Here is a 21,580-nt window from a genome sequence, read left to right as displayed (position 1 = left end):
TTTTTCAAAGCCTCATCGGATATTGAATACATGACCAAAAGTAGACACAATCCATACAGAATACAGACCAGGCTTTACTGGGCATAAAATAAGGACAGACAAAAAAGAGGAAGCCATCAAAAAGTGATGATCAGGTTAGCCTAGTAAAGCCAATCTAATATCCTCAATAAATAATAAATACAGCTATAATAATAATGCCTTGCAACTGCATCTTGTCAGCTTTAACAGATCCTGGCAGAGTTGTGTACGTCATTCTGCACCTTCGCTCCACACTTCTGTATTATTTCTTGCACAAGGTACTATTTATATCAATGGGACACTACATGGTTCTAAGGAACCATCGGTGAAATTCTGGTCCCATTGAAGTCAATGGGCATTTTGCACTTGACTTCAGTGGGGCCAGGATTTTACTACATGCTGGCAGATACCTTTACAGGCTTGGAGCCTTAAATGTACATCCAGACTTTCTCTAACCAGCACTAAAATGCAACCACCTCTGGGGTGAAACCTGGCAGCAGTTTAACAATGCAAAGCAAAACTAGATAACTATTTAGGATAGGATGAATGAATAGATAGGCAAAGCAGGACTACAACTCCCATAAACCCCCTTCCCATGGCCAGCTCAGTGGAAAGTACTGAACCAGGAAGAGGCCAGGCTCTGTTTGGGAATGGAAGTTGCATGGCAGCAGGGAGCTGGAGAGAAGCCCCAGGAACATGTAGAGTCATGTGGATGTTCCAGCTGGATGCAGGTCTGTATGGGATTTACAGGGAGGCAGCAACTGGGAAGGGAGCCAGTGCAGAGGGGTCCCAATGAGAGAGACTAACTGAGCCTGGCTTGGAAATCTGCAATTACCTGTTTCCTGAAATAGGGACTGCCCTGGAGATGACACCCCAGGCACCAGACCTGATGAGCCTTGACTCTCAATTGTACTGTCCCAGGGACCCAAATCAGAACTGCTATTGCTCACTTTCAATGCTATTTAAGCCTCTGTCCCTAGGATATCTGCTACCTTCCCCTTCCCAGCCCTAGTAAAATACTGGCACACTTAGCCATGTGTCTGAGTGATTATTAATAGTGGTTATTAGGATCCAGGTCCTAATACAAGGCCTAGGTGCTGAAGCAACTACAGTGCTGGCCTCTGAATTGTGATACACCTGGCATGCAACTGGCACCCTAAGAATTTGGTGAATTGGGCAACTCAGCAATTACAGGTGTCAGTACCTTAATGTGCAACTGGAATTTGGCAAAACACTGCAGCTAACACCCCAAAAGTATTCTTGAGAAAGTATAATGTTAATAACCCTCAGGCACTCAGTTTTATGTTTGTTTGGGTAAGGCTCAGAACTGGGAGTCAAGAGCTCTGGATTCTCTTCCAGCCTCTGCTACTGTCTCGCTGTGTGATCTTGGGCTAATTGCTTAACCCAGGGGTCGGCAACATTTGGCACGCGGCTCACAAGGGTAAGCACCCTGGCGGGCCGGGCCAGTTTTATTTACCTGCTGACGTGGCAGGTTCGGCCGATCGCAGCCCCCACTGACCGCAGTTTGCCATCCTGGGCCAATGGGGGCGGCGGGAAGCGGCGCAGGCGAGAGATGTGCTGGCCACGGCTTCTCGCCACCCCTATTGGCCCGGGACGGCGAACCGCGGCCAGTGGGGGCCACGATAGGCCGAACCTGCAGCGTCAGCAGGTAAATAAAACTGACACGGCCCGCCAGGTGCTTACCCTGGCGAGCCGCGTGCCAAACGTTGCCGACCCCTGGCTTAACCCCTCTGTGCCTCCATTCCCCCTTGTTAAAATGGTGATCATGATGTTTGTTTACATCTCAGCAGCTTAATTCATTCATGGCTGTAAAGCATTTGATAATCTCAGCTGACAGGTGCTATCAAAAGGCAAAATATATTTTTTTTATTATTGCAAAGGTTTTCACTGCCATCACTGAGAGGTTCAGTTTCATATAGAATTAGGGCAAGATATAAGGAAGGGCCTGAATCTGATCTCACACCAGTTCTACACCGGAGTGACTCAACTGAAAGGAGATATTCCTGATTTATAGCAGCAGGGGATCAGAACCTGACACAAAGTTAGAATCATGGATTCAAGGGACAGAAATGTATTTTCTCCAAGAATTATCAACGCTTGCAATATGGGACTGAAATTAAAGTATAACACAGAGATAGGGTTACCATATTTCAACAATCAAAAAAGAGGACGGGAGGAGCCCCGCCCTAGCCCCGCCCCTGTCCTAGCCCCGCCCCCACCCTGTCCTAGCCCCGCCCCTGCCCCTTCCACTCCCTCCCACTTCCTGCCCCCTCAGAACCCCCAACCCTCCCCCCCACTCCTTGTCCCCTGACTGCCCCCCAGGACTCCACCCCCTCCCTAAGCCTCCCTGCCTCTTGTCCCCTGACTGCCCCCTCCTGAGACCTTCCCCCCATCCTAACTGGCCCCCTAGGACCCTACCCCCTACCTGTCCCCTGACTGCCCCAACCCTTATCCACACCCCCACCCCTAGACAGCCCCCCCCAGAATTCCTGACCCATCTAAACCCCTCTGCTCCCTGTCCCCTGACTGCCCCCTCCTGGGACCCCTGCTGCTAACTGCCCTCCAGAACCCCACCCCCTACCTAAGCCTCCCTGTTCCTTATCCCCTAACTGCCCCTTCCTAAGACCCCCCCCAACTGCCCCCCCAGGACCCTACCTCCTACCTGTACCCTGACTGCCCAAAACCTTACACCCCCAACCCCCAGACAGCCCCCCCCGAACTCCTGATCCATCCAACCCTCCCTCCTGCTCCCTGTCTCTTGACTATCCCCCCCTCCCCCCAGAACTTCCCTGCCACTTCTCTGGCCCCCGGCCCCCTTACTGTGCTGCAGAGCAGCGCGCTCGACAGCGGGGGAGGGGAACAGGGTCGGAGCTCCAGACGGCGAACGGCCGGTGATCTGTGAATGCAGGGAGGGAGGGGGAGGGAGGGAGAGGAGGGGAGTGGTGTCAAGTTTCAGGAGAGAGGAGGGGGGAAGTGAAGGAAAGGCTCTGGCTCTGGCTGTCGGAGCCCCAGCTGCTCTGTAAGCCGCGCGCACGCTCTGTATGGGGGGGGGGGAGGGGAAGTCCGGACATTGACAAATTCCCCCCGGACGCTATTTTTAACTCAAAAAAGCCGGACATGTCCGGGGGAATCCGGACGAATGGTAACCCTACACAGAGAGGAAGTGTTATTTAATTAAAATCAGCTACTGCAAAAGAGGGATATTCTCCAACACTGAACGTCACCCTGTGCGGAGGGCAACTGGACTTGTGCCTCACACAAGTCCCACTTAAGCCCTTGATGATGCAAAGAAGAAGAACCCAGCAGGAGAAATACTGGCATTAACTGATAGCCACTTGTCAAGGCACAAATAGGACACAATCTGCAGAAAAATATATGGACAATAGACTGGAAAAATGGAGGAAATAGGCAACTAACTGAAATGCAAACCTATGATTAGCCAGCAGCAATGAACAGCCTGGCAAAGATAGAGGTATAAGCATGGGCCTTCAAGATAAAGAAAGAAAAATTAAACCAGAAGCAGCAGAGATCAATGAAAACAATCAGCACTTTCTGCCAAGAAATATATTAAAAAGACAGAAACCCAGGCTATGGATAACTTACTCAAAAATTGCCCCTCTCTCTATCTCTTTTCATCTCCATGGCAATTAGTAGTCGTGGTTAAGGACAAATTAAAGGTCAAGGGATTACAGAAATATTGGGGGGTGGGAATTCAAAGGGGAAGCACTGGGTGAAGGGAATGGCTTCTATTTGGGGATGTTACTTATGCCTGTTGTGTTATCCTTCCCCCCACCCCATTCTGATTCTGCTCTCAGATTAGTAACAGGAGGCAAGTGGCATGTTATAATATAGAGAAGGTTCCTGGCAAGGCAGTTTGCTGGGTAAACTCTAGGAGTGCATATGATGACAATAATACTTCATGGCACAGATTTAACAGCTTTGATTCCACTGTGTTCTGCACAGAACGAGTCTAGTGAATTAGTGCCAGTCCTTTACAGTGGTTCTAGCTTCCATACATTGCCGTATCCTGTTAATGCGTATTGCAATTGTATCTTTAGGTTCCCATGGATGCTGCCTAATTGTTGTCCTAGGGCAAAGCTGTCTCCCACTGCCTGTCATTGAGCCTGATTACACGTAGCTTGCAGGCCAAAAGTGCGGAGTTCCAGATTACTGGTAAATTCTTCTAGGCTGCACAAGGATGACAGCATGAGTGTGTATAAGAAAGATACATATTAGAAAAATACAATATGGGCTTGAACCACATAAGACACTTTTTTTTAATGTCCTTCATCCCACACAGCAGCAGCACAAATATATTTGGTTTGTTGTATGATAGTATCCAGAATGGTTCTAAGCCCCACTGAATTCAATAAGGGCTGCAGGTGCTCAGCTCCATTCAGGATTTGGCCCTGGATAATCACAAAGGAGCTGGGCTTGGCGTCTGTGAGTGGAATTTGTGCTGCAGTGGAAAAAAATGCACCCCACTGTTGATCCTGTGGATAACGCACTGGGCTGGCATTCAGAAGATGTTCTGCCTAATTGTTACTAGCATCTTGTGGAAGAATAAAATTATTTGATGATACTAAAAGAGGAAAGTCTTCTAGGTGGTGTTAATTATATTAGAAGTTTGATTGATTATGATGATTGCTACTAATTTTCCCCAGTCACCATTTCCCATTTAAGTTACTCTTTACAGGCCTAATTCTGCCAGTCTTGCTTACACAGAGAAGCCTTGCTTATGTGAATAGTCTCAATGACCTCCAGGGGGCTTCTCACAAGAGTGAGGATTGCAAGTGTGGGCCCAGCAGTTCTACACACTGGCAAGCGATGTTCAAAAAGTAGCAGACTTCTGTTGAAACTGGCAAATGGGAATGTCAACTTGAAAAACACTGTGCAAAAGTGAAGGCAACAAAAGTCAAATGTGCATATGAGAATATGTAATACACATAGTACATGTCACAATGTTTATCATCACTTCAAAACATGCACCCACCCACAATTCTTCACTAACAGTGTCTTGGAACGTTTCCAACTGTGATTCGTTATATGCAGCAAAAGTCAATTAAAATCAATCAACATTGTACAGATCATATGATCCATAGCATGGAGTATGGTAAGATGTTAACTGGATGCTAGTGTCTTGTGAGAAGCTTCAACATAAGTATATACTTTTTGTATCGTGAAAAATTCACATAGTCCTGTTTATTAATTTAAATATATAGTTAGCAAATTATATATTAGACAAATATGAACATTTTTATTTTGATGGAGATGTTAAGAGTAATGAGAGTGTCCAATGGGGATGGGCAGACACATAAGGAAAAATTAAGGCTCCCTACTTCAAAGCTTTGAACACATCTAGCACTGAATCTGGGTAGAACTAGAGCTTCTGAAATGTTTGAGTAACTTTCTTTTTGGTCTCTCTTCCCTGGTGCCTCTGCACATCTAGGTCCCAGATCTAATTAATGCTCTTGTAACTCCATTAACTTCAGGGGTGATTTGCACTGGTATATTGGAGATCAGAATCAGACTCTGAGATTGGAAGTTTGGCAGTAGCTGTGCATGTGTTATTTCTAGCCAGATCAAGCCTGGAATTATTGTTCTGGAAATCTCATGCAAGAGCATATGGTTAGGAGATTCTCAGCTCAGTTTTCCAGAGAAGTAAAATTTGGAGATTAAGCAAAACTTATTAAAAAATCAGCCACACATTTGGGTCTTTATCCATACCTAACTTATGTAGATTTTGAGGTTCATCTATCACTAATATCTGCTAACCCTTTTCTCACTCATACATACCTAAATCCCAGCTGCAGTCCATCTTAAGTGTAGCCAAGCACTATACCAAAACAAAGGATATATTTTCCAAGAACTCCCATGTTATCATGGATTCCTTCCCTTCAGGTTCCATATACCTATATCCGTTTTGTAAGGTTGAACTTTTGATAAACATAGTAATTATAAACCAGTTTAAGTCTATGACAAGATCAATATGAATTCTTAAATTCACAAGTGTTATTATGGAGAAAGCATCATACACACACAATGAACATGAAAAATCCAGGTTCAAGGGATCAAAACACTTAGGGCAGGTCTTCACTACGGGGGGGGGGGGGGTCGATTTAAGATGCGCAAATTCAGCTACGCGAATAGCGTAGCTGAATTCGACCTATCGGAGCCAACTTACCCCGCTGTGAGGATGGCGGCAAAATCGACCTCCGCAGCTCCCCGTCAACGGCGCTTACTCCCACCTCCGCTGGTGGAGTAAGAGCGTCGATTCAGGGATCGATTGTCGCATCCCGACGAGACGCGATAATTCGATCCCTGAGAGATCGATTTCTACCCGCCGATTCAGGTTTCTACCCGCCGATTCTATACCTAGCCTTAGAGGAACACTCTTCCCTTGATCCTTGTGTGTGTGACTCCCATTGACAACAATAGACGCTGCACATAGGGATGGATAGAAAAGAACAGATGGCCCTTGCCAGTCAAATAGCTAAGTAAAATGAGCACCCAGCAATAGAATACGTTTCAGCTTCACTAACGTGGGAGTCAATTAAAACCACCAAAACAGACTTGCTGGGTAAAATTACACAAACCCCATCTCAGAGAATTCAGCTTCTTCTCAACGCCTTTGTAGGCCTTCTGCTTCTTCATTGCTTGGTAAATAAATGCAAAAGAAAACTTAGGCCTTGAGAGTTATTATTTTCTCCTTCATACACACGCGACTAGGCAGAAGCACTTATCATTCCATTAGAAAGCTCTTCATATGAGGCATCCAGGTTAGTTTAGCAGGTCAGAAGAGTTTGAGTAAGGTTCATATAATGATCCAAGCTGTGCCTCAACTTCTTTAGCAATTCTGCTCTCAGTAATAATTCAGGGCCAGATTCTACCACCCTTACACACATGGAGTGGCCCCTTACTCTGTGATTTGATTTCAGTCAGACTACTCTGGAATTAAAAAGCTCCTCAGCCGGAGCCAGGGTGGTAGAATTTTGTCCTGAGAATGGAGTTCTTGCACCCTGGGTATCTCCCACTTGACACAGATCCAAAAATCCAGTTGATTAAGCAGGTCAAAGGAAATCAGAATCAAAATAAACGGGACTGGAGTTTGGGGGGGGTTGTTTTGTTTTATTATTTTGTGGGGGGAGGGGTTGCAGCTTCCTCACTCAAAAGGCAAATTAACCAATGTAAGGCAATTTTGGCAAAATAGTACATGACTATAATACTAATTGGCATCTGCACTGATAACAAGCATGCCAAGTTTCAGCTCTGTCCACTTAAAACCAGTCAAGTCATTAAGCCCTCCCAAACAGGGATTATATTGCAAAGCATAACATACCCTTAGCTACAGTGGTGCCCCTGAATTGCTCACACAGCTTTGTAGACCAAACTTGAATTCAGTGGGGTTTAATTCAGGGAGGAAATATTATAGAGTCAAAAATTAGATGTTTGTTAAATACAACATTATATGTATATATTTACAAGAGGAATCTCTGACTTTTTTACGTTTCCTTAAGGCAATGGGTAAGCAGCCTGAATCTGTACTGAGCAATGCCGTGACCACCTGCCAGAAATACTGTGATATTTGACGTATCTCTCTTTTCTGCCAAGAACTATAATTCCTATTTAAATCTAAATAGAAAAGCCATGAATGCAGATTCCTCATCAAAAAGAGGCTGATGTTAATTCCCAGTACAGAAAAATGAGAAAAGATGGGACATATTATTGGATTTTATAAGGAGGATAATTAAACATTATTTCTTCTTTACTTGTTATAGAGCGTCCCATGAATATTCCTGTTGAAATTTATTTATACGGAACGTCAGGAAGTTTTAATATATTTTTCTATAAAGGGAAATTAGTATTTTTGTGGGTGTGAACTTTATTCATTTTCATAATGAAAAACAGGTAAACAAAACAGATGAAATAATTATAGAAATGAATAGAAAAATATAAGGACCGACAATTGAATAATTATGTATACATACAAGCAAACATATACATATTTGTGCGGAAAAAAAGTTTAAAAAATAGTATGTTTGTAGCATAAAGTTAGGAAAGGCCAGAATTAAGTTTGCCTGTGCAATATTAATTCAGCCCCCCTTGTGCATTATGATACAGTCTTTAATTATATGATCACAATATTATTTTTTCCATACGCCTTGTACAAAATGGTGCAGTGTGGGCAGAAAATTGGCTGATGGCATAATGTAATTTCTGGGAGCGTTGCCTTGTGGAAGCTTGTTTCTTCTTGTGTTCCCAACCCAATTTTGTATTTTGGAAATGCCCAAGGGAATTCTTGTAGCAGATCAGAGTCTGTAAGTGAGTGGGTCTATGTGTGTGTGTATCGGTTGGCTATGAGGATGTATGCATGTGTATCCAAGGCTGCATTTTGTGCATTTCAAAACGGTGTTTTGAAGCTAGGTTCTAAATCCAGTGAAATAATTACTTCCTCTTACAGTGGTTAGCCCAAGCATTCATTTCAGCCTGAGCTGCCACTGACTGCATTATGTGTGGATTTTCCAAACAAAAGTTGTTTATGGGGAAAAATGTATTTTTTAAGATTTCTGTCTTGTGAATACACAGACCCCTTTCTAAGCAGATGGCCCAACAGTTGCAAGAAAACTATTCAAAACCCCAAAGTAGCATTTTAAATGCTGTAAAAGACAGTTTGTACTCAATTTACATATCATTTTTAGGACGGTACTAATTCTATTTACCACCATCACCATTTTCCATTGCTTTCTAACAGATGACAGAGCTCTGAAAATATGAACTGAAAAATGCACAAGCTGTACGGAATGAGGATTTAAGCATTAACACTATAACATTACCGTCAACAGTGGCAAATACAAGCGATGCCGTTAAAATTCAGTATCCGCTGACTGCTACCATGGAGTGGTATCTGAGATACCACACTTTCTCTCGTATATGCACAATTGGCTATATCCACAGTGAAAATGTTTGCCTAACATTTAACACTACATACACAGAAGCAGGATTAACAAAGAACTTTCCAAGGACAAGAATATACCTAATTCAATTTTAAGATACTAGGTTCACAACCTTGACTATAACACTATTTAAAATTGAGGTTCTTTGAGGAAAATAACTAGCTCAGGAAAAAATAAAAAAAAAAGAAGTGAGCCACTTGACTACTGCCAGGTTTATGTATATGATTCTGGCTACAGCTGGCACTTACTGGTTTTTTCAGTGCCTTCTACTGAATGTGATGCTTCAAGGAAAAGAGCACCATTATCCACTATGTCCAATGAGTAATGCTGTGCCTCTGGGGAGAAAAATTCCATTAATAACCAATCAGAGCACAAGGACAAGGAACAGTCCTTAGTTTGTTTGTTTTTCTCTTAGCTTTGATAACTGCAGCTTATTACTCAAATAGTCTAATGCTTCAAAAATCTTTGACAAATTTGCCTATATAATATCCTTCGGCAGTGAGTTACATTGGTTGATGGTATGCTGTGTACAAAGCATTTTTTCAGATTTTCCTGCCTTTACATTTGCATGCCTTTCCATGCATGAATCCTTTTTGGGGGGATGAGGGAGAGGATAAATATGCCCTTCTCTGTACATTCTCCTATATACCTCTCTTATATCATCACTTACTCTTCTGTTTTTCAAGCTAAACAGAGCTAGTCTTTTTAATCTCTCTTCATATGGAAGCCTCTTTCCCCATGTGTTTAATCATTTCTGCTGCCCTTCTTTTAGAGCAAAAGTACATACAGATGAGATTGCCCCCCTCCCCCAAAGGAATCAATAAGCATACAAAAATCAGATTTTAAGGCTTAGCTTAGGTTTGCTCTTTGCTCCTGAAACAATCCTTGTTCATCTCATTCTAAATTCACTGTAAGAAACACACTCCCAGGGCTTGATCCCACATAGTGCAGGTGTAGAGAGTTATGCATAGAGAAGCAAATTAAGAAATGATGAGCAGGACAAAGGGGGCAGGGCAGGGAACTTTATGTTACATTCACCAGAGTGCTGCTGTGCGGCTGCCAAGTTACTGCTACCTAGTTGCAAGAGTGAAGCCAAAGAATGGGCACGGGTAGGAAATTGCTCCAGCAGCATGACGATCTCATTTAACCCATATCCTCTCAGACACAGCCATTCTCCAGCCACGCCCTGTTCCATTTTTACCTTCCATTATTGCGAGTAAAGGAGCAGGCATGCAACCGACTTAGGATTTATTCCACTCAGCATGGAGGATGTCACCTAGGGCTCACCCTTACTTATAGGTGCTGGAGCATGGGGTGCTGCTGCACCCCCTGACTTGAAGTGGTTTCAATCATATACAGTGTTTTCCGTTTGCTTCAATGGCTCTCAGCACCCCCACTATACAAACTCTTTCAGCACCCTGCCCTTACTTAGCCCTATATGGATCCTTCGCTCACACTTCTCACCACCAAGGTCTCAGTTTGCACCATGTCATCTGCTTCACCTACTGGTCCACCCAAATGCCAGTGGAAAAGAGCTGAGACAAGCTGGCAATAAGCCTCCTAGGTAAAGCACCTGGAGCTATTGGCTGTGGAGACAGGGCCCGTGCTCTCCTCGATGCACAATGACGGCAGATGTTTCTCCAGCTTTTGCTGCCATTTGAGCTTCTGCCTTGATTGCTCTTGCCATGAACATTTTTCCTGTGAATGGCTATGGTTTGCTGGATCAACAGCTCTGTCTTCCTAGCTAATATTATACAGGTCAGATTCTAAGCTGGTCTAAATAATTATAATCAGTGAAGCTAGGCCAATTCAGATCAGTTGGGGCTCCTTACTGCTAAAAAGATCCCCATACTGCTTGCTTTACAAACTATTGACCTGACCCTACATCATAGAGCTAGCACAAATAAAGGACTTAAGAACATGAGAAAGGCCATACTGGGTCAGACCAAAGGTCCATCTAGGCCAATATCCTGTTTTCCAACAGTGGCCAATGCCAGGTGCCCCAGAGGGAATTAATAGAACAGGTAATCATCAAGTGATCCATCCCCTGTCGCCCATTCCCAGCCTCTGGCACACAGAGACTAGGGATACCATCCCTGCCCATCGTGACTTATAGCTATTGATGGACCTATCATCTATTAAATTATCTAGTTCTTTTTTAACCCTATTATGGTCTTGGCCTTCACAACATCTTCTGACAAGGAGTTCCACACATTGACTGTGTGTTGTGTGTAAAAATAAAATACTTCCTTTTGTTTGTTTTAAACCTGCTGCCTATTAATTTCATTTGGTGACCCCTAGTTCTTGTGTTATGCAGACTAAATAACACTTCCTTATTTATTTTATCCACACTAGTCATGATTTTATAGACCTCAATTGTATCCTCCTTAGTCGTCTCTTTTCCAAGCTGAAAAGTCCCAGTCTTATTAATCTCTCCTCATATGGAAGCTAATCATTTTTTTGCCCTTTTCTGAACCTTTTCCAATTCCATATCTTTTTTTAGATGGGGCGACAACATCTGCATGCAGTAGTCAAGATGTGGGTGTACCATGGATTTATATAGAGGCAATATGATATTTTCTGTCTTATTATCTATCCCTTTCTTAATGTTTCCCAACATTGTGTTCGCTTTTTTGACTGCCGCTGCACATTGAGTGGATGTTTTCAAAGAACTATCCACAATGGCGCCAAGAGCTCTTTCTTGAGTGGGAACAGCTAGTTTAGATCCCTTTATTTTATATGTATAGGTGGGATTACATTTTCCAATTTGCATCACTTTGCATTTATCAACATTGAATTTCATCTGCCATTTTGTTGCCCAATCACCCAGTTTTGAGAGATCCTTTTGAAGCTCTTCACAGTCTGCCTGGGATTTAATTATCTTGAGTAGTTTTGTATCATCTGCAAATTTTGCCACTTTACTAATTACCTTTTTCCAGATCATTTTTGAATATGTTAAATAGGACTGGGCCCAGTACAGATCCCTGGGGGACACCGCTATTTACCTCTCTCCATTCTGAAAACTGACCATTTATTCCTACTCTTTGTTTCCTATCTTTTAACCAGTTACCAGTCCATGAGAGGACCTTCCCTCTTATCCCACGGCAACTTATTTTGCTTAAGAGCCTTTGATGAGGGACCTTGTCAAAAGCTTTCTGAAAATCTTCTCAGTTTCCTGACAATTCCCCAAAACGGAAGAAAAAAATTGTTTCAGCTGAAAACAAAAATTACAATTTTTGAAATATTCAGTGAATTGAAAAGTAACACAAGTAATTGAAATGTTTCATTCAAAAAATGTCAAAACAAAATATTTCAGGGTTTTTTTTTTCTCGTTTTTTTTCCAATCGAAACAATTCAGTGAAATCAACCTGAATTCACAAAATGTTTTACTGTCATTGAATCTGCATTGTTCACTAAAAAAGTTTAGGTCAAAAAAAGTTCACTCAGCTTTACTTGCCTCTGACATTAATGAGAGTGGGTTCATGCATACAGCTTTGAAAAGCAGTTGCCTGTGGGGCAGAAATAACACGCCAAAAGCCCAAATAGCACAGAGTACTCCTTTCAGCAATGGCTGGGTGGTGGGGTGATTTTGACCAATAACATTAGAGTCAACCCCTTCTATTAGAAAAAGTTCTATGGGATTCTTTTAAAAATCTCATCCAACTCCCGCACAACATAACAGTGTGGAACTCAATTAGTCTCTCAGAGGATGAATAGACCGGCTGACTCACCCCATCTGGATTCATATCCCTGGTTCCACAGAGGCTGATGCTTAGGCAGATCAAATATCCCTCTCCTAAAAGCAGTGTCTTGAGTCACAGCCCAACCACATTTGCCAACCCTCCCACAGGATGTAAAACATCCTTTCTAGTCTCCCTTCTCCAAACCCAGCCTGTCTTGGCCCAGTGGCTGGCTTTTCAGAGCTTACTGTCCTGTATTTCATTTTTAGCATCTTTGTAAATATATTGCTATATTGCTATATATATAAACACAGGGGACGTCTGTAGGAAGGTTTAGTGTGTTCGACTTCCTTTCTTAGAGCTAATGCTGAGCCTCATGAAAAACCCATTGAAAACAAGGGAAAGATTCCCACAGACTTTCGTAATTTTTGGATGAGACCTTCTACTCACTGCCTCTCTGCTGAAGCTGACTCTGCACATTGAGCACTCCACATTGGGCTCAAACTTTATGGGTATGTCTACACCATGAAATTAGGTCTATTTTATAGAAGTCGATATTTAGAAATCGATTTTATACAGTCAATTGCGTATGTCCACACTAACTGCATTAAGTCAGCAGAGTGTGTCCTCACTACCCTGGCTAGCATCGACTTACAGAGCAGTGCACTGGGGGTAGCTATCTCACAGTTCCCGCAGTCGCCCATTGGAATTCTGGGTTAAGCTCCCAATGCCTGATGGGGCAAAAACATTGTCACAGGTGGTTTTGGGTACATGTCGTCAGTCGCCTCTCCCTCCGTGAAAGCAATGTCAGACAATCGTTTCGCGCCTTTTTTCCATGCAGACACCATACCATGGTAAGCATGGAGCCCGCTCAGCTCAGCTCACCATCACCGCTGTTGTGTCCTGGGTGCTACTGTCAGCAGACGGTGAAGTACGACTGCTAACCGTCATCATCCACCGCTTCCACTGCAACTCTGCTCTCCTGCAGGCACCATACCACAGCAAGCATGGAGCCCACTCAGCTCACCATCACCACTGCTGTTGTGAGCATTGTAAACACCTCGTGCATTATCCTGGAGTATATGCAGAACCGGGCTAAGAGATGCCAGCACAAGGAGGATTTTGATGAGGACATGGACACAGACATTCCTGAAAGCACAGGCTGTGGCAACTGGGACATCATGGCTTCAGTGGGGCTGGCTGATTCTGGGCCAGGCAAACAAGCACAGATTGCTGGGATCGCATAGTGTTGCAGGTATGGGATGATTCACAGTGGCTGCGAAACTTTCGCATGCGTAATGCCGCTTTCCTGGAACTCTGTGAGTTGCTTTCCCCCACCCTGAAGCGCAGGAATACCAAGATGAGAGTTGCCCTGACAGTTGAGAAGCGAGTGGCGATAGCCCTGTGGAAGCTTGCAACGCCTGACTGCTACCGGTCAGTCAGGAATCAATTTGGAGTGGGCAAGTCTACTATGGGGGCTGCTGTGAGCCAAGTAGCCAATGCAATCATTGATGTTCTGTTATCAAGGGTAGTGACTGGGAAATGTGCAGGTCATAGTGGATGGCTTTGCTGCAATGGGGTTCCCTAACTGTGGTGGGGCAATAGACGGAATGCATATCCCCATCTTGGCACCAGACCACCTTGTCAACCAGTACATAAACTGCAAGGGGTACTTCTCAATGGTGCTGCAAGCACTGGTGGATCACAAGGGACGTTTCACCAACATCACCATGGGATGGCCGGGAAAGGTGCATGACGCTCACATGTTTAGGAACTCCGGGCAACTGCAAGAAGGGATTTACTTCCCAGACCACAAAATTACCATTGGGGATGTTGAAATGCCAATAGTTATCCTTGGGGACCCAGCCTACCCCTTGCTCCCATAGCTCATGAAGCCTTACACAGGCAGCCTGGACAGTAGTAAGGAGCAGTTCAACTATAGGCTAAGCAAGTGCAGAATGGTGGTAGAACGTGCCTTTGGACGTTTAAAAGCTTGCTGGCGCTGTTTGCTGAGTAGGTCAGACCTCAGTGCAACCAACATTCCCATTGTTATTGCTGCTTGCTGTGTGCTCCATAATATCTGTGAGAGTAAGGGGGAGATGTTTATGGCGGGGTGGGAGGTTGAGGCAAATCGCCTGGCATCTGATTTTGAGCAGCCAGACACCAGGGCAATTAGAAGAGCACAGCAAGGCATACTGCGCATCAGAGAGGCTTTGAAAACCAGTTTCATGACTGGCCAGACTTCAGTGTGACAGTTGTGTGTGTTTCTCCTTGATGCAAACCCGCCCCCTTTGTTGATTTTAATTCCCTGTAAGCTAACCACCTTCCTCCCTTCGAAATAATGTAGCTAGTGTTTTGAAACCATGCATTCTTTCTTTATTAATTTAAAAGAAAAAATTAGATAACAGACAAGGTAGCCCAGGTGGGGTGGGGGAGGAGGAAAGGACAAGGCCACATTGTTTATTGAAGCCACACTAAAAATCAAACTGCTTAAATGACAGCCTTCTGTTGCTTGGGCCATCCTCTGGAGTGGGGTAGCTGGGTGCCCGGAGCCTTCCCTCCCATTCTCCCCTCCCTCCCCCCCGTGTTCTTGGGCATCTGGGTGAGGAGGCTATGGAACATGGGGAGGAGGGGAGGTGGTTATACAGTGGATGCAGCAGAGGTCTGTTCTCTTGTTGGCTTTTCTGCAGCTCCAACACACGCTTCATCATGTCCATTTGCTCCCCCAACAGATGCTTCAGCATGTCCGTTTGCTCCCCCATTAGCCTCAGCATCGCGTCCTGCCTCTGCTCTTCGCGCTCACTTAATTCTTTCCTGGCCTCTGCCACTGAATGCCTCCATGCATTAAGCTGTGCCCTATCAGTGCGGGAGGACTGCATCAGCTCGGAAAACATGTCATCGTGAGTGTGGGGTTTTTTTCACCCTCTAATCTGCGAGAACCGCAGAGACGGAGATGATGGGGGAGCGTAGAAACATTTGCACCTGGGGGGAAATAAAAAGGGAGAGTAAAACTGGGTTGGCTTCTTATGCCTTCCTAACATGTGGGAATGTTTTCAAACTGCAGCACCCTCCTTTCCTACAGCAAGCAATGGGTTGGGTTTCACATTTAAAAGGAGGGGCTGCAGTATTCGGGTAGATGTGTAGTACACACTTACCCCCACCCCACCATGTGGCTATTCTCTGGGATGATCCCTTCTCCCCTCCCCGCTGTGTGGCTATTCTCCGGGATGATCCCTTTTAGCCAAGTGCAAACAGCCCAGCATGAATGGGGTCCTTTTACTGTTCCCTTACAAAAATTCCCCTATTTCAACCAGGTGACCATGAACACTATTGCTTTTAAACCCTGTACTGTAGTTACAAATATGCACTCACCAGAGGTGCCTTCTCTGGCCTCAACTGGAAGGGGCGTGGCCTCAACCAGAAGAGGCGTGACTTCAACCGGAAGGGGGGTGGCCTCAACCGGAAGGGTGGGGCCTTTCAAGATTTAAAGGCCCTGGGGCTCCGACTGTGGCTGGGAGCCCCAGGGCCTTTAAATCACCCCAGAGCTACCAGCTGCAGAGGCGGCTGGGAGCCTCAGGGGCAAATTAAAGGGCCTGGGGCTCCGGCCGCCGCAGAACTCCAAGCCCTTTAAATCACCACAGGAGCCCTGACGCCGCTACCCTGGCACGGCAGGGCTAGGGCTAGGGCTGGGGTAGTGGCAGCAGGGCTCTGGCTGCGATTTAAAGGGCCCGGGGCTCTGGCCGCTCTGAGGAGCCCCTGACCTTTAAAGCGCCAGAGAAGCTCCAGCAGTGATTTAAAGGGCCCAGTGCTCCCCACAGCGGCTGGAGCCCTAGGCCCTTTAAATCATCATCGGAGCAGCCGGTCCAGTCCGTACTGGACCGGACCAGCTTACTTTCACCTCTGCCTCTGTCCAACATGCCCTGTGAGATTTTGGCTAATATATTTGCATTTCTTCTTTTAGATCGGAGTTCTGCCTGCACAGATTCTTCTCATAGACTTGTAATCTTTAAGGTCAGAAGGGACCAGTATGTTCTTCTAGTGGTCTGACCTCCTGCACAACACAGACCACAGAATCTCACCCACCCACTCCTGTAACAAACCCCTAACCTATGTCTGAGTTATTTAAGTCCTCAAATTGTGGTTTAAAGACCTCAAGGTGCAGAGAATCCTCCTGCAAGTGACCCATGCCCCACATTGCAGAGGAAGGCAAAAAAGTTCCAGGGCCTCTGCCAATCTGCCCTGGAGGAAAATTCCTTCCCGACCCCAAATATGGCAATCAGCTAAACCTTGATCATGTGGGCAAGACTCAACAGCCAGCACCCAGGAAAGAATTCTCTGTAGTAACTCAGATCCCACCCCATCTAACATCCTATCACAGGCCACTGGGCATATTTACCGCTAATAATCAAAGATCAATTAATTGCCAAAATTAGGCTATCCCATCATACCATCCCCTCCACACCATCATACCATGCTCTCCCCATACAGCAATCAGATCTAGTGTCTCCCGTTCGCTCCATGCTGGAGCTCGTTTGCGATTCTGGGACTGCTGAGTGCTGCTGAGCTCGCCACGCTGACCAAACAGGAAATGAAATTCAAAAGTTCCCAGGGCTTTTCCTGTGTGCCTGGCTAATGCATCGGAGTTCAAAGTGCTGTCCAGAGCAGTCACAATGGAGCACTCTGGGATAGCTCCCGGAGGCCAATGCTGTCGATTTGCATCCGCACTACCCCAAATTCAACCCAGCAAGGTTGATTTAGTGAAATCAATGGGACTACTCACAGAGTAAAATATCACCCAACAGGGGCTGAGGAGGGCATAATATGGCCCCAAAAGTAGTCTGCATTCACTCTTAATCCCGCTCCGAGCTGACTGCTGCAACAACTGGAAATGTAGAATGAATTAGCAGTTAGTAAGAAATGGAGACAAAATTGTATGCACACCCTTGACCTCTGCAGCTAGGCTTAATGTTACAATGGCCATATTAAATTATTGTATAAATCTTGCAGTGTTCAAGTTGCTCAGATATTTTGTTTTCCAAGTTAGTTAAATCCATTCCCAATAACCCTCCTTTTTTAAAAAAAGAAAAGGTTATAGTCAAGGTTTTAAACCTATCTTCTGATATCTTAAAAGTGCATTAAATACATTCCTGTCCTTGGGAAGTTCTTTGTTAATCCCGTTTGTATTGTTTTTAAATGCTAGGCAAACATTTTCATTGTAGATTAATGTGCTGTTTCAAAGCAATTGCAGTGGAGATTTTAAGATTGCCATTAATTTAGGGAGAAAGAGGCTTCTGTTACTATCCCTTTTCCTTTAGAAACTAATTTCATTCAAGGTCTTTTTTCAAACTTTTGCACTAGAGTTCTAAATGAATGCTATCAAAGACCCTATTAAAGAGGATTGTATCCATTTGACCAGGGTTCATGCCAGGAACTAGTTTTAGATATTGTCTTACATTGAAAATGCAATTCCTCAATTATACTTTCCAGAGCAAAAAATGAAATTACCTTGAATGCATGGTCTAATAGGCTTATTTCTGATAATACAATGGTAAATGGTCAAATTCATCCTCACAGTAAAGTGTATCTGATAAAAAAATGTAATGTGTAATATGAAAAAAGAGACTAGTGATAAACAAGAAGTCAGTCACATAAAAGCCGTGAGATTTAGTAAAAGGCAATTTACCCAAGGGTTCTGTATTTAAATAGCCACATTAACTCCGTGACTGCTGTTGAATATTCCAGGTCGCTATGTCTTGACTGTACCTACCGTTCCGGCAAACATCCCTGGTGTGCTAATGGAGAAAGGGAGAATTGCACCATTTGGCAGGTGACTGTACGGAAGGAGTTAAGGACATCACTTTTCACAGGGGGCAGATAAAGTAATGTGCAAACATACCGTCTCTGAAAATTATCAGCATTTTGGGGATGATAAAAGCCACATGAATAATTGACTCCATTAACTGTCTGGTGCTATACCTCCTCATATTGCAGTGATTAATGTTTTTCAATTCTCTGGAATGTTTTTCCAGAGAAAAAAAAACCTTTCTGATTTGCTTGTAGAGCAATACTCATTTACAAATCATCTCCACTCCTGTTACTCTGTGTGACCAAAGGCAAACTTCCTATTACTTCAGTGAGGGTGCGGATGGGCTGGTCATGTGCCTGTATTATATGGCCAGCATGCCTTGGGACTGTTAATCATTTGGTCTAACACCTCTTTCAAATGGGTGCAAATGACCATCGTAACTCGGTGCACAGATTTAGGGCCCTATGCTGAAATGACTTCCAAATGGGGTGTTCTTCCAGACTTACAGTGCTTTAAAGCACACCCTAATGGCAGACACTGGGAAAGGCTCTTATGTTCCTATATCCATGGAGATTTATGTGCTTCTCTCTTGTGAGCCTTGTAAATCCGCTATTCATCCATCTTGGGAAAACAGATCCCAGAGCTTCAGGGTTCTTCTCAATTGCCTGTAATTTGCTAACCGAGGCAACCCATTGATATTGGCATTTTAATGTCGTTTGTGTGCATAGGAATTAATTATAAAAGTTCAAATGAATAAAACAGCCTTATTGGATTTGGACTCAGAATTTGCGGATAGTTAGACCTGCTAGCCACTAACCTACACGGCTAATTAGAATACTTTGGGATTAGAGAGTCATAAATTTTGTGATCAGAAGGGATTGATGATTATAACAAGTCTCACTGCCTGCATAACACAGGTCCCAGGGATTTTACCCAGTGATTCCTGCATCAGGCCCATAACTTTGTCTTGAGCTAGAATATATCTTATAGGAAGGGCACATGGTATAAAGGCTAAAGCATAGGACTAGGTGTAAAGAAAACTGGATTTTATTCCCAGCTCAATCTTTGGTTTAACAGGGTTTAAAAAAGAACTAGATAAATTAATGGAGGATAGGCCCATCAATGGCTATTAGCCAGAATAGGCAGGGATGGTGCCCCTAGCCTCTGTTTGCCAGAGGCTGGGAAAGGGTGACAGGGGATCACTTAATGATTACCTGTTCTGTTCATTCCCTCTGGGGCACCTGGCATTGGCCACTGTTGTAAGACAGGTTACTGGGGTAGATGGATCTTTGGTCTGACCCAATATGGCTGTTCTTATGTTCGGTTTATTATGTGGCCTTGAGCACATAGCTGCTCTATGCCTCAGTGTCCCCATCTGTGATATAAATGTAATGCTTCCTCATACATGCTTGCACGCACTTTGAGATCCTTGGAGAAGAGTCTGTGGAATACTAGTGTTGTTTGAGTGCTGAGAGAATCCATAAAGTACCTAATGGAAATGCACTGAAGTTGGCAAAGAAACATTATATATTTTATATAATAGCAGGAGGGCTTAGATAAAGCATGTGCTCTTGTACAAGAGCCAGGGGTCACCCAATGAAATTAACAGGCAGCAGGCTTAAAACAAATATAAGGACACATAACACACAGTCAACCCATTGCACTCATTACCAGGGGATGTTGTGAAGGCCAAAAATATTAACTGGTTCAAAAAAGAAATAGATAAAGTTCACAGAGGATAGGTCCATCAATGGCTATTAGTCAATATGGTCTGGGACATAACCCCATGCTCTGGGTGTCCCTAAACCTCTGACTCCCAGAAGCTTCAAGTGGACAACAGGGGATGGATCACTCCATAATTGCTCTGTTCTGTTCATTCCCTCAAAAGCATCTGGCACCAACCACTGCTGGAAGACAGAATACTGGTCTAGGTGGGCAAATGGTCTAACCCAGTATGGCCATTCTTATGTTTTTGTTCATTCCAACTTCCACAGTCACGGAAAACTTTATGAAAATTTGCATTATTTGAATAACTTTATTCCTTAAACGATCACAACAAGAATTGTCTCTCTTTTGAAACACATATTTCACTAAAACTAGCATACATATTAAATGATTTTTCTTTCTCTTTTTTTTCAGTTTGATAATAGAATGAGTAGGAATGTGCTGAAAACACAAAAAGAAAAAGTTCCAGCAATTGGAATTGTCATGGCAATACCCTAGATTTTTCAAAAAGTTCGGTTCTGTTTAGCTAGTCACTTTTAATTTTCCTTCTCCAACTTGTTTCGATTCTCTGCCATAATGATAATTCTTTATGTGACTGTCAGCCCTTTGCATTGTGACAGCTTAAATTAATGTTTTGATATTTCTCTCTTTGTAAGAACACAACAAAGAAGACAACTGCCAAGGATAGGACAGAAACTGTGAGAATGTAAAGCAGACATTTGTGCACCAATAAATCCAGGAAGAATAATTTTCATTTTATTACCCTGTTAATAAGCTTTTGCAACTAATCCTGCACACTTGGGTTCTGTCTGCTATCAAGGTCTTTGGGTTCATCGGGATTACTTTAAACCTGCTATAGGTAACCTAGGGCATCGCTAGTAATAGGTCAGACCATCTGAGTCAGGTAAGTTCAGAACCTAAAGTTGGCTGATTCAGAATTTAGTATTAGTCCAACTGTGCATGTAAACTGTGCAGGATTAGCTTGTTTTACAATTGAATTATAATAGCTCTTGTTCACGGCTGAAATTCTTGTATAAATTAATGTATGTTGTGACAAAGTTCCTCCTCTACCTTGGTGGGTCCTTATTGGCAGATTTGGTCGCCTCAGAGCTCTTCCCCTCTGGTGGAATCCACAGTCCGGGTCAACTCCTCCTATGTCTGATCAGGAATTGGGAGGTTTGGTGGGAACCCGGGCCCGCCCTCTACTCCGGGTTCCAGCCCAGGGCCCTGTGGATTGCAGCTGTCTATAGTACCTCCTGTAACAGCTGCATGACAGCTACAACACCCTGGGCTACTTCCCCATGGCCTCCTCCAAACACCTTCCTTATTCTCACCTCAGGACCTTCCTCCTGGTGTCTGATAACGCTTGTACTCCT

The 21,580-nt window shown here is 44.1% G+C and overlaps 1 long non-coding RNA gene across 1 annotated transcript in view; it reads left to right on the top strand.

The window, feature by feature from the left end:
• The first annotated feature begins 667 nt into the window (after positions 1 to 667).
• Positions 668 to 21,580, top strand: part of LOC135973402 (uncharacterized) — a 36,332-nt gene continuing 15,419 nt past the window's right edge. The window contains exon 1 of the long non-coding RNA XR_010590232.1: positions 668 to 749. This is a non-coding gene — a long non-coding RNA (uncharacterized LOC135973402). The remainder of the gene's footprint in view (positions 750 to 21,580) is intronic.

Source organism: Chrysemys picta, chromosome 9 (assembly GCF_011386835.1).
Source record: "Chrysemys picta bellii isolate R12L10 chromosome 9, ASM1138683v2, whole genome shotgun sequence".
NCBI classification, from domain to species: Eukaryota; Metazoa; Chordata; order Testudines; family Emydidae; genus Chrysemys; species Chrysemys picta.
Note: the sequence above shows the minus strand (reverse complement) of the source record. Positions and strands in the feature narration are given on the sequence as shown.